The following is a 13,888-nucleotide window of genomic DNA, read 5'->3' as shown; positions in this document are numbered from 1 at the left end:
TTTATTATTTCCTCACCTTTATCTTTACAAATTTGGTAAGAGGGATAGGGTTTAAAAAGTCTTTCTTTACAAATTTATTCATAAGTACTATATTTGGTTTGTATGTAGGTATGTCTCTAAGTAAAAAGTCTTTCTTTGCGGTTTATACGCTTTTAAGTTTTAAACAGGCTCCTATCTTAGTATTAAATGTATTTAGAGTTGTCCTAATATCCAAGCTATTAGAGTGACGTAGCCAGAAACATGACATGCTGATAGTGAGGGTGTTACACAGTAGAGCACTTGCCCACTCGTGGACCTACGCAGTTCCTGCAAGCGGTTCGAAGAGAACCGTTCAGTTTTCAACGGATTTAACCACCGTTGATCGGTTTGATTGTAAGTCCAGTCCTAATGCAAAATTGAACCGACTAAACTTCTGGTTTACTGGTTTTCCAATCGTACCGACTCATCTGGTCTGATTCTGATAACTATGGGTTAGATATGATATACCGATAAAATTCTAGTTTACCAAATATTAGTTAACTACAAAAGTTAGATGTAATATCTTAAGCAAATTAAATGTTCATTAATTTAAACTAATCAATTTTTGGAAATTCCAATAAGTTTGATGATATTAATATTTACTTAACAATGAAATAAATGTAATGCATTTATATATGAAATGATAGCCAAGAACTAATATGGTGAAGCTAGAAAATAACCTGAAAAGAATTGTTCAAATTAGAGAACAAATTAAAAATTTGATGAATTAACAAAAGCAATAAAGAAACAAAGTTGATTAGAAATGTAATTATTGAAAAGTTCTAAGATGCATATGACACCATCACTTGAGTGGTGCTTGTGGTGTTAGTTAGTGCGACTAAGAAAATCGTGAGAGAATTAATTATGTATTTCAGAGTTTAGGTTTAGATCACAACAAAGATAAAGAGATATTTACAAAGAGATTGCATGCCAAATAATACTCCTTCCATGCATGTGTTTCCAATTGATATTTAGGAAAAATAACCATTTTTATCCACGAATTTTCAAAACACTAACAAAATTACCTACTAAAGAATGAAACTAAACTTATACTCATGAAAGATGAGTTCTTTGTGACAAAACTACTCAACCTTTAAATTTTTGTTAATTTTTTTGAAAAATTAACCAAAATCTCTAAATTACCCCTCTTTTCTATCTTCAACCTCTAACACCATAACCCTTCATCGCCACCATCACCTTAATCACCTGCAACATCACTGCATCACCACCACTACTACTAGCACTGCCATCACCACCAAAGAAAAATAAGACACCCTTAGCCAAACCCTAGAGGGTGACGAGAGGGAAAGGAACCATAATAACAACATCGGTGGCTTTGCAATTAGCAACTAGAAAGTGAAAGAATCCAAGAAAAGCGGTTCCAAGGGGGTTAGATCGAATTGGATTCCAAGAATCAATGAAGGTTATGGTGGTGGCGTTGGCGTTGGCATCAGAGAAGAGGAAGAGAAGTACAATGGCCGCGATGAGGGGAGTTGACAGGTGTTGGAAATTTGATTTTGAAATTTCTAAAAGCCCTAAGAAGGATCAAAGCCTTGTGAAATCAATGGAGAATTTTGGGGTTGATGTGAATAAGAGATCCTTCAAGAGTAGTGATCACCATAATTATTAAGATGGAATTGAGGTATCTGAGCCTTCAGATACTAATGGAAGGGATTGGAGAAGGGCTGGTTTTGATAGGAATGGAAATAGTGGTAGGGCGAGGTTTGATGAAGATGCTGTTAGAGTTTGGCTAAATTTGTTAGGGTTGGGTAGTTACGTACCTGTGTTTGAAGTTCATGAAGTTGATGATGAGGTTCTTCTAATGTTAACATTTAAGGATCTTGAATACATGAGAATTATCTATTGTGTTTTGACTTAGTTATATTCTATTGTTTTGACATGGTGTTAGTTATACTGTTGTCAATGTCTGAAACAAGCTTGATGAGAACCTTCTCCTTTACAGGTAAAGGGTGTTCTTTTTTCTTCGGTGGTATTAGTAGTGATGGCAATACTGGTGGCAGTGGTGATAATGATAGGGTGTTGCAGGTAGTTAAAGATAAAAAGAAGGGATAATTTGGAGATTTTGATTAATTTTTTAAGAAAGTCAAAAAAAAGTTTAAGAGTTGGATGGTTTTGTTATATGGAACTCATCTTTCATGGGTATAAGTTTAGTTTCGTTCTTTTGTGAGCAGTTTTGTTAGTGTTCTGAATGTTTGTGGGAGGAAATGGTTGTCTTTCCTAATATTTATCATTTTTGTTGGCTAGATAGTTTCTACAAGTCATTCATTGTGTTTAAGTAATGTATTCTTTTGGGCCTTCTCAAATGGTCCAACCATAAAAAGGTTTAACTTCCAAATTCTTAACTTATCCCATATGTGTAAATACAGTCTGAATGCATGGGTTGAGCACATGGCATTTAATATAATTCTTCTTATAATCCAAACTTTTGTGTTAGACCCTTCCTATAAGAATCCAAATAAGCATCCAATAAGTATTTGCAACTTATATAAATAACATCGGCCAAGGGAACTGACTAATTTTTCTTTTTGCATAGGCATCATCTACAATAGAAGATGAGTTGTAAAACCATCTTTTCTTTGCCGTGACCAAAGGAAGTCAGCCTAAGTTTACACAAGTTGGGAATAAACTAAAAATGATTTTTGGTCAGAGTATGTCTTTCATATCTAACAATGTTGCCAATAAATAAAATAATTTCAAAAATCTTGTACAAATAGCCCATGTTGCATAACCCATAATGAGTATTCCTTAATTTTGAATTCAATTGGTTTGATTGCTTATTGGATCCGATTTTTCATCATGAGCCAAATGTGAAAGTCTCCAAAATATCTGAAGTTCATGTATAATTTCAATTAATATTATGGGTCTAACCAATAAGAACAATAAAACCAAAAAACTTGGGCATCTATCAACATATGCCCTCTACGTGTCAGATGAAAAAGGATAACAACATAATACAAGAAGGAACCTAATGGTCCTCATTTTGGCAAGAGCAAGCTAGAATTCACCTCGTAATTCCTATGATTATCACAAAGATAATGAAACCCTTTCTCTTTTTTAAATGTCAATGTTTAAGTACTTTACATAATAATAGACCTTGTTTACTTTTCGTTAAGGGTTTTTCTCTGGTGTAAAAGATTTAAAAAAAATCTACACATGTAGAATTTTATTGGCAAATCAAGCAAATGATAAGTATCCAAAATAGGGGATAAAACTTGCAACATTGAAACTTAGGACAGGGAGTAACTTTATGTAGTATGAAATTTTTAACAAAACAGAGAGAAAAGAAGAATTGATGTAAGAATTTTGTGATGTATTTTTCTTATTGTTTATAGTATGAACATATGCAATATATATACATGTTATCATACTCCATATTTTGCATAGCTCAACAAAATCAAATAAAATCTTCTAAATCTTTAGAGAATGATTCCAATCCTAACAGAATAGTGAGTCATTAAAATGAACTAATCCTAGAAGAATGTATAGTATATAAGAAGACAAAATAGAGAAATAAAAAATTAGGCATTGGTTGATTGGGTTTTTTGTTGTGAGTGGGTTGATCTTGATCTGTTTTGGTGTCAATTTGGGCTGATTGTTGTCTTTGTTCTAATATGCCCCCGCAAGTTAGAGGATGGAAGATGTCGAGAATTCCCAGCTTGGACAAATTGAGTTGAAACAACCATGAATATAGTATTTTTGTGAGAATGTCAACCAATTGATTGGAAGAAGTGATGGGTAAAAGCTTTACAACACCAGCTTGAGCCTTTTAACACACAACATGACAGTCAACCTGCAAATGTTTGGTGCGTTTATGAAAAACAAGATTAGCATCTATGTGAAGAGCACTTTGGTCATCACAATATAACATTAGTAGACGATCACAAGTGACATGGAGAGCTTGAAATAAGTTATGAATCAATTGAAGCTCACAAGTGGTGCTTTCTCGAGCACGATATTCAGCTTCGGTAGATGAACAAGCAACGGTTGTTTGCTTCTTAGTTTTCCAACTAACCAAGGATTTTTCTAAAAAGAAACAAAAACCAGTTATGGATTGACGACTATCCGGACAATCGACCCAATCAGAGTCACTAAATCCATAAAGTTGAAGATTAGAATTCTTGGGAAACAATAGGCCTCTTCCTGGATTACCTTTTAAGTATTTAAGAACCCAAAGCAGCTTTATAATGGATTTGAGAGGGTGAAGCCTTGAATTGAATTAGTTTCTGAGTAGCATAAGTAATGTCCGGTCTTGTAATGAGATAGATTAGGCAGCCAACACGATGATATTAAACAAAAGGATCCTAAAGTGGAAGGCTCTCCTCTTGATATAGACGAGTGGCATTGTCTATTGAAATCGATGCTGATTTCGCCCCTAAAAGACCAGTATCATCCAGAAGATCCAAACAGTACTTGTTTTGTGACAATGATATACCCTTAGTGGAATGAGCAACTTCAATTCCTAAGAAATATTTAAGAGTACCCAAATCTTTAATTCTGAAATTTGTATCCAACACTCTTTTAATGTTAGCTATTTTAGCTAAAGAATTATCCATGATCACAATATCATCCACATAAACGTAAGATGCAAATTTTATTTTCCAAAAATTTATTGAAGAGGCTATAATCAAACACCATCTGTTGATGCTAATAAGAAAGTAAGAAATTTGATGATTGTCACAAGCCATAGATGGATTTGAGCAACTTGCAACACTAGTTGGGCCGATCAGAATTCAATCCAAGAAGAAGAGACACGTACACCTCCTCTGTTAATGGAAGCTGAGGCTAATACAATATGAATTGTTGTTGGTTTAATAATCGATGAGAATGTTTTAAGAAAGTCCACTTCTTCAGTCTGTAAGAACCTTTTGCCACAAGTTTAGCCTTGTAATGCTCAATAGATTCGTCAAGATGCTGCTTTATCCTATATACTCATTTACATCCAATTGGCTTCACAATATAAGGACACTAAACCAGAGACCATGTATGGTTCAATTCCAACACAACAAGTTCTGCCTTCATGGCATCCCACCAATAAGGGTGTTTACTAGCTTTCTTAAACAACCTAGATGCAATATTAGTGTGCAATGATAAAATAAATTTTTCATAAAAAGAATAAAGGGAAGAAATAGAAAAAATTGAGAGTCAGTAGAGAGATCTTAAAGATGAATAATTTGAGGTGAGAGATGAGCATATGCATTTTGATAGGTAAGGGTTTTGAGTTTGGTTTACATTCTTTTGAGATTCCGGGAACTTTATCGTCACTCCATGTTGTTACACCCGCCATCACCAAACTTCTAGTCACCACTGTCGCTTGGGGTGGCTGTCGGAGCTGCCGCCAAATTGGTTCAGAGACTGCTACTATGTTGTTCTGCTATTACAGTAAGTGTCTCTGTTTCGAAAACCTCACGTTAGTGTTCTGTTTTGTATTATTAAGGTTTTCGCGATATTAATGTTTTAAGATTAAGTTATTAGGGCTGCATGTTGAGATTTAAAGCTGTTTATACTGTTGCGAAAGTAAGTGGAACTATGGATTGAAGCTGCCGTTGATTTCAGGCCGAGAGGAAAGGAATTCTTTGACGTGTTTAGGTTATGGGTTTGATTTGTCGAGGTGGGAGTTTTTCTAGAAACTCAATTTTATAATTTAGAATTGTTATAAATGGATATTGATGTGAAAATTACACTTTTAGTGATTCTATAAGTCTTATGTATTATCTGGCTATTTTGGTTGGTTGGATTATTATTTGTTTTTGTTAAATGGAAGGTTGTTGAATTGTTTCTTTAGAGTTTTGGAAATGAGTTTGATCCATTGAAAATAATTTGAGTTTGAATCAGTTTTCTTGAGATATGAAAATGATATGAATTTTTGAAATCAACTTGATTTTGAACTGATTTAGTTTTGAACCCGTTAAAAAGGGTCGCGGAATGGTTTGGTTGGGACCCGAAAAAGGTGGCAAAGTCCAAGTTTTAGGGGAAGTGCTGCCAAAATTTCTAAAAAATCCAAGACTTTATTTGAAATATTATTTAGAAAATTTTGAATTTAAGAATTATATTATTTTACTTGAATTATTTAAGAAAATAATGAGTTATGTTTTTGAATTGAATTATTGAAAAGAGAATTATGATTGAGCTTTATTTTTTAAGAAAAGTATTATATTTTGAGTGCAAGTTATTTAGAAAAGGACTTATGTTTTGAGGTTGTTTTAAATGTGAGAAGGGTTTATATTTTTTGAATTTGATTAAAGAATCACATTCGGAGGAGTTTTAGTGGATTCAAAGGAAGTTCGACTTTGATTGAATAATTTTGTTTGTGATGTTTTGGAAGAAGTCAAAAAATTGGTTTTAAAAGTGAACCGGAAAGTGGTTTTGATTTGAATGGATTGGTTTTGTTCTAAGTGATTTGGTTTTAAAATTTGTTTAGGAATTTTATTTGATTGATTCCATTGAAGAAAACAATGATTTTTAAGGGTCTTAAGTAAATTTAAGAAATTGAGAGTTGGCGGATTTTCCTTAAAGTCTTGAGACTTTGCCGAGATATTTAATTGATAACTCCAAGTTAAAGTAGTTAAACGGATTATTTAAAAGTGAAGAATTTTGAGTCTTTTCAAAGAAAATTACCATTTGATATGACTTTGAAATTGTTTAGAAGTTTTGAGAAAATGTTACATAAAGTGACTCCGTTTTGAAAGGGAATTGATTTTGAGGAAAAAGTGGCATATGAGCTTGAAATAACTTGAGATGTGAGGAGGATTTTGAAATTGAGACAAAGATAGGTTTGATTTTGGTTTCAAAGTAAAGTGATTTGAGGAAAAAGTGATATATGGCATGATCGATGATTTGACTTAATATGGATTGTTGAGGAAGTGCGCAAATAATGATGAATGAATGATATGAAATTATTACTTGGCTTATGCACTTCCAGTTATCTGAGATACGAGTTTCTCTGGGTAAGATGCAGTGGCTTGCCACCACGTGCTCCAAGTCAAGACTCGATACTCTGTTAACCCTACGTCGCAAGATGTGCCCGTGCACTTTAACGCCCCAAAAATTCCCCCAATGAGTAGAATTTATCTATGATTGAGAAAAAAACTATGCATAGACTCTTGGGGATGTGCGCACGGGAGACTGTCCAGGGTTTAGCAACCGGACATGTCGGGTAGGCTTTGTAACTGACAGATGAGACTCATCAGTCATAGGACGGGCATTCATCATATCCATCTATGTGATATTGTTTGAGTGTGCATATTATAATTAGTTTGCCTATGTGAATAATTATGTTTAACTGCTAATTGCTATACTTGATGTAACTGCTTTGATTGTGTTTGAACCATCTTACTTGTGTTTGTGACTGAAATTGATTAGATTCTGGTGATTTGGATGTTGATTGAGTTGTTTGGGCCTAGGGCCATGATTGCTTATGTGATGGGCCGAAGGCCGTGATTGGTTTGTGTTTTTGATTTAGTAAAGTATGAAAAATCAAACTAGTTCAGCATAAACTTAATGAACCTATGCTTGGAACATCTTGGTCATTTATACTGGCTAAGGTAAACTTTTAATATTTGATACAAAAGGAAAATGTTTTGGATTTTGAAAAATTAACGAATTTCTCTTTTAAAAAGGATTTCGGATTTTTGAATGTAAACATTCGGTTTTTGAAAAGATACATAAGGCAAGCAACGATCACTGTACCTTGAAAACAGTTTTATTTTACGTATCTTATTATAACAATTCTCTAATCCAATGTTCTGAAAACCGGACCGGACCGGCCGGTTCGACCGGTTTAACCGCGAACCGACGATGCAAATGGTCCGGTCCTCCTGCAGAAACCGTTCTGGAAAGAACCGGCAATGAACCGGCGAACCGGTCAAAAACCGGCCGGTTGGACCGAACCGGTAACCGGCCGGTTCTGCATAAACGACGCCGTTTTATTATTTAAAAAAAAGAAACCCTTAACCCGACCTGACCCGACCCGTAGAGCACCCTGCACCCCAACCACCCCCTTTCTTCCCCCGAATCCCTAATTCTGAATCAGTGAGTCATATTCATCTACGTGAGAGAAGAGAACAGAGAAGACTGAACCCTCCACGCCCGAACCCTAGCCTGCCACCGCGCCCTCCTTCGTCGCCGCGGTCACCGGTCAACAGCGCAACCGCCGTCGCCTGGTCGGCAGCTCAAGTAACCCTCCTTCTTCGCCTGGTTCCCTGCCCAGTAGCCATCCATCTGCGTCGTCTTTATCTTCTCAACACCAGCAGGCAGTAGCCCGTCCCATCGTCTTCATCGTCGCGCGGTGAGTAACTCGTCTCTGATCATCTTTGTTCTTTGCCTCTGTGAACTTCGACTTGCCTCTGTGAACTGACTTCCTCTGCTCATCTTTGTTCTTTGCCTCTGTGAGTAAATTTATAATGATAGAAAAATCATGAAATTCGGCAACACTTAAAAGAAAGAATGAGAAAATTGGAGCAGTCTGTAGTTGAATGGAAGTGTTTAATTTTGTTCAAAGGGAATTATGCAGTAGCAAAATGGGGGGAAAGGGTACTGGGAAAGCAATAAAGCATAGTTAGAAAGAAGAAAAAAGGATCCATCTTTTTTGGTAGCAGGCAGCAGATGATAATTGAAATCCATAAAAAAAACAGCTTTGCCCCCAAAAACAAAGTAATGAAGAAGGGTACCTGCATCATAAACGAGACTAGTACGAGGGATAGTGTTAGGGGAGTGTCTTGGTAACTTGGTTTGCAGCTCAATTTCTGTGTGTTGCTCAATTTCTGTTTGTAGTTCAATTTGTGTTTGTAGTTCAATTTCTGTGTGTTGCTCAAATTTCTGTTTTGTAGCTCAAATTTTTACTGTTTTGTACTTTGTTAATGCTGGAAACTGACTTGGTTTTGCATATTTGTTGACTGGCTGAATTTCTCAAATTTGTTCTGCATAATTGTTGATGTTCATTGTGTAGATAGAGTTATTAATGTTTATTGCTGTGGCTGTTTTTGATTTCATATATGTTTTAGGATGTGTATTTATAATTTATTTATTATTCTATTCTAAAACGGTTTTTCCGGTTGAACCATCGGTTAAACCGGTTAGACCAGTGAACCAGTGAACCAGTGACTAGAGCGGTTTGATGACCGGTCCGGTTTTCTGAACCTTGCTCTAATCCTATAGTGAGAACCAGTGAGGATGATATTCTTACTCCCCTAGAGGTTTTTTTCCCTTTTCAAGATATGGACGAAGAAGTCATGAAGAGTTTATTTCGTTTTCTATTTACACGATAGTTTGTATTGTTTTAGATATTATGTTTCCCTCGCCTTTATCTTTACAAATGTTATAAGAGGGATAGGATTTGTATTATGTAATGCTTGTAAGTTAATATTGTGTGTGTGTGTGTGTGTGTGTGTGTGTGTGTGTGTGTGTGTGTGTATATATTCTTTGTATTTGGTTTGTAAGTATGTATTCATGTTTTCAACTAAAAGTCTTCTGAAAGGTTATATGGTTTTAAGTTTTAGCCAGGCTCCTATCTTAGTATTAAATATATTTAGAGTCGTCGTAATACCTAAACTATCAAAGTGGCGGAGTCGAAAGCATGACATTCTGATATGAGGGTGTTACAGTATGAAATAATTATATAATTAATATGCCATATTCAATTCAACGGCACAAAGATACAATGGAAAATATAAAAAGTTGGTATCAATTACAAAATGTAAGAATGTTAAACGTAAGTGGACACTTGAAGACTAACAGCACAAGTTGTAAACTTAGCAATATTGTCGAAATAATATAGTAAATATTTTGAAACAACAAGTTTTAAAAATAGCTTTATAATATGACCAAATTAACTGAAAAAAGTTGAGTTGAATGAATTGAAAAAATCTTATTTGAAAAGAGAGATATTATTATTCGTAACAACATCAAGTGTCATTAATCAGTAAAAAGAATCAAAATAAGAAAATATATGTAAATTACAAAAAAAAATTCAAATAAACATTCCGTTGTTAACAATAATGGAAAAAGATTTAAAAAGTATGTAAAATTTACAATAGCGATAATAATATCGCTGATGAATAAGATAATGGGAGGAACATACTAAAAAATAACGTTAATTAATTAAACTGAATAGCCAAAAATACCAAAATATCAATTTACAAGATTGACAATAAAATAATCAGCAATTTAATTTTAGATATAAAAAAAGAACTTTGAAATTAATATTAACGAATTAATTTTTTATCGGAAAGAAATCCTATTGTAGAAATTAAAGAAATGAAAATTAAAAAGATGATAAAAAAAATATAAAGAAAATTAAAAGGACGACTTCGATAATATATATTCTTTATAGATAATAATATAATAAATTACAACTAAAGAATGCAATCGAAAAAATAGATCAACTGACAAATAATAAAAAATGAGATTACAATCGGATAACTTTTTGTCGATAGCCTAACAACTCTTCCTCTTATTTTAAAAAATATATTATTTAAGTTGGCAAAATGCCCGAGGCCATTGACACAACAAATAAAATAAGTATAAGTTAGCAATGTCAACTTTTATTTTTATTCTTATAATCATAATAAATAAAACATTTTTTTGTCACCATTTTCAATTTCCTTTATCCTAATCCATTTTCTTATTAGTTTTTGTTCAATTTTCACTAAAATTTAACAATCATGACCTAAAATTTAAAAAGAATAAGAAAACTTTCATCTGCATAAAACTCCTCTGATCATATACAATTTAAAATATACATTAACTCAAAATTGGCTGACAAATACTGTCAATTCATAGTTCGATGCAACAGTTTTCGAAACGTCTAAAAGGACTATAAATATAGCATAAAAAAGTGACTTTACTCACTCCGTTTTGTATATTCACTAAAATTTAACAATTATTATGGAAGACCCAAAACCTTTGAAAAGTCTTATTATGATCAAGTCTCAATCCTATGGTTATTTATAGCCTTAATTTCAGAAACTGTATTATTAAAGATAATTAAGGCAAGTTTTGATTTATCGAATTTGAGACGAGTTATGATTATTATCCAATTTTATAATTATTGGATTATTTTCTATATTTGAATTATAAAGTTGATAGTTATAAAATAATAAGTATTTTATATGATTTGGTTTGGATAAGTAATATTTTAAATATTAATACTGTTATTTTGGAAAATGAAGAAATTAAGTATATTATTTCTAATTATTTGACTTGAGCATTTTATTGAAAATAATTTGTGAAATTGATGAGCAAATAGTATTTCCTATATATAATTAGTGTTGGACTAGAATTTGTTTCAATTACTATATTATCCCTATATTTATTTGAAATTACCTAAACTACCCCTAGCTTAACACAAACCCTAGTTTTCTAAATGATGAAACCCTGATTCCCAAGCCAAGCAGCCGCCACCCTTTCTTCCTCCCTTCAGCAGACCTGCAACACAACAACTTCAGAAGAGAAAGGCAACAGAAGCAGAAAACGGAGAGAAGGGAGAATGCGCCGGCCAGGGGCAGGGAGCTCACTGCTGTCGCGCTGTGTAGAGCCGCCGCCCATTCTGCCTTCCATCAAGCCGTCCCATCACTATCGCCGCCGAACAAAGGAGAGTAACCATCGCGAGGAGCCGCTGCCATCCTTGCTCGCTGTCTCCCTTGGAATCGCCGCCATCCAGGGCAAGCAGAGGGAGAGAGAACGAGTGCGAGTCAGCGCCACCACCGAGAAGAGGAACTCGTGTTGTTGCCATCAAAGACGTCGCCGGAGGAGAGCCCGGTACCGTCGCCGCCGCTACTCGTCGCGCAGTCACCTCTAGCCTGCGCCGTCGCCAGTAGCCCGAGAGAGAGAGACGTGCCATGAGGGTTTCTGATCCGCGCGGAGCTGCGCCGCCGTGCATCTCCGCTGCCGTCACTGACTGACTAGGCCACTTCGCCATGGTCACCGCCGTGGGTTTTGGTGCTGGTATCGCCGAACCAAGCAAAAGAAGAGGGAGGCCGCGCGTCCCGTTGTGCGCGTCACTACCTAGGGACCGCCGCTGATCCGAGTTGCGCGAAGCTAACACCGTCGTTCCTGCCGCCTACTTCCGCCTCTTCTGACCTGCTACTCCCCGGTGCTTGGCTGGTGCTTCTGATATTGTCGCCGGAGTTCTGAGGCCACCGGAACCACCGTGGGAGCCTCTGGCTACTTCTGCCGTCGCCGGAAAAATTGCCGGTAAGGGTTTTATTTGAGGTTTCTGTTCTTTTTGAATTCCGAGGTTACTATGGTCACTGCCTGTTGGTTTCAGTCATCGTGATTGGAATTTGTCGCCGTTGCCGCTTGAGGTGGCTGCCGGGCTGCCGCCGAGTCGGTTCGGAATCGCAGCTGCTTTGTGTTGTTATTCCGGTAAGAAATTATGTTTCGAGATGCCTCGCATTAGTTTTCGGTTGTGTTTGGTTAATATATGAGTTTTGATAACGTGGGGTCGAGTCCTGATTATTGTATGTTGCGATTAGTGTTGCTATGGTTATTGCGAACGTGACTGGGAGCTGAGGTTTTGGTTGCCGTCAGTCGAGTTGAGGCGGAAAGGACTATGAGAGACGTTTGGATTATAGAATTGCGTTTTGAGATAGGGGCGCTTTCCAAAAACTATATTTTGTGTATTGGAATTATTACATATGGATACTGGTGCGAGATATTGTGTATTTGGTGATTGTATCTGCCGTATGTATTATTTGATTGACTCGAATGACTATGGATGTTGGTTTGGTTGAATTATTGTGCGGCTTTGTGAAATGTAATGTCTGAAGTTGATTCTTTAAAGATTTGAGATATGAGTTTAATCCGTTGAGGATTGGTTTGAATTGATTCAATTATTTTGATGATGTGAAAGATAGAATACTCTTGAAATTCAGCCTGGGTTGCTTAAATTGATTTGGTTTTGATAAATGATTTAATGCTGAACCGATTCTTTAAAGCTTTGGAAAGGAGTTGATTTAGTTGATATTGGTGTGATTTTGAAACGGTTTTCTTGAGATATGCCAATGAGGCGACTGTTGGATTTAGCTTGATTTTGAATTGATTTTGGATTCTGGACTATTGAAAAGGATTGTGGAACGGTTTAGTGGGAATCCGAACCGGGTGGCAAAGTCCAAGTTTTAGGGGAGGTGCTGCCGAAATTTCTATAAAATCCGAGTCTTTATTGAATGTTGCCTGGAAAAATGATGAGTTAAAGACTTCTACTATTTTACTTGAATTATCAAGAAAAGAATGATTCATGCTTTTGAAATGAATTATTAAAGAGGAAATTGTGATTCAGTCTTGCTTCTTAAGAAAGGCATTGTATCTCTTTCAGAAGAAAGTTATTTAGATGAGACTTGTGTTTTAAAGCTGTTTGGATGTGAAAAGGGTTTATGCCTTTGAATTTGACTTGGGGGTTTTAATTAAAGAAGTTTCAATGACTTTGAAAGAACCTGAGTGTCTATTGACAAGTTTCATTTTGAAATGTTTTGAGAAAGGTTTTGAGTACTCTTTGAATTCTGAATTCTTGCAAGACTAAAACAATTTTTAACAGTTAAAACGTTTTAGAATTTGTCATGGGGGTTAAAGCTGGTTTTGCCTAAGTAAAGGAAACGGCTTTGAAGGAAGTAAATGATTACGTGACTCGGTTTGGCTTAGATCTTATTTTATTACTCAAATCGGAAAGCCAAGGTTTTAATGATTTTAAATGAATTTGGCGAAATGAGTTATGCTATTCTCCCCTAAGGACTTGGGACTCTGCCGAGGAACTTTTGTTACAAAAATCCCATTGTTGGATGGGTGATTTTGAATGATTCAAAAGGAATCTTAACTTTCCATGGTTTTGGAAGTTCTGGAAAGAGGAAGCCGAGAGTGG

At 35.4% G+C, this 13,888-nt stretch overlaps 1 pseudogene; it reads left to right on the top strand.

Annotated features, from left to right (window-relative positions):
- Positions 1 to 245: 245 nt before the first annotated feature.
- Positions 246 to 1,897, top strand: LOC148581245 (uncharacterized; annotated as a pseudogene).
- Positions 1,898 to 13,888: the final 11,991 nt, after the last annotated feature.

Source organism: Arachis ipaensis, chromosome B10 (assembly GCF_059453495.1).
Source record: "Arachis ipaensis isolate K30076 ecotype BB chromosome B10, ASM5945349v1, whole genome shotgun sequence".
NCBI classification, from domain to species: domain Eukaryota; kingdom Viridiplantae; phylum Streptophyta; class Magnoliopsida; order Fabales; family Fabaceae; genus Arachis; species Arachis ipaensis.
Note: the sequence above shows the minus strand (reverse complement) of the source record. Positions and strands in the feature narration are given on the sequence as shown.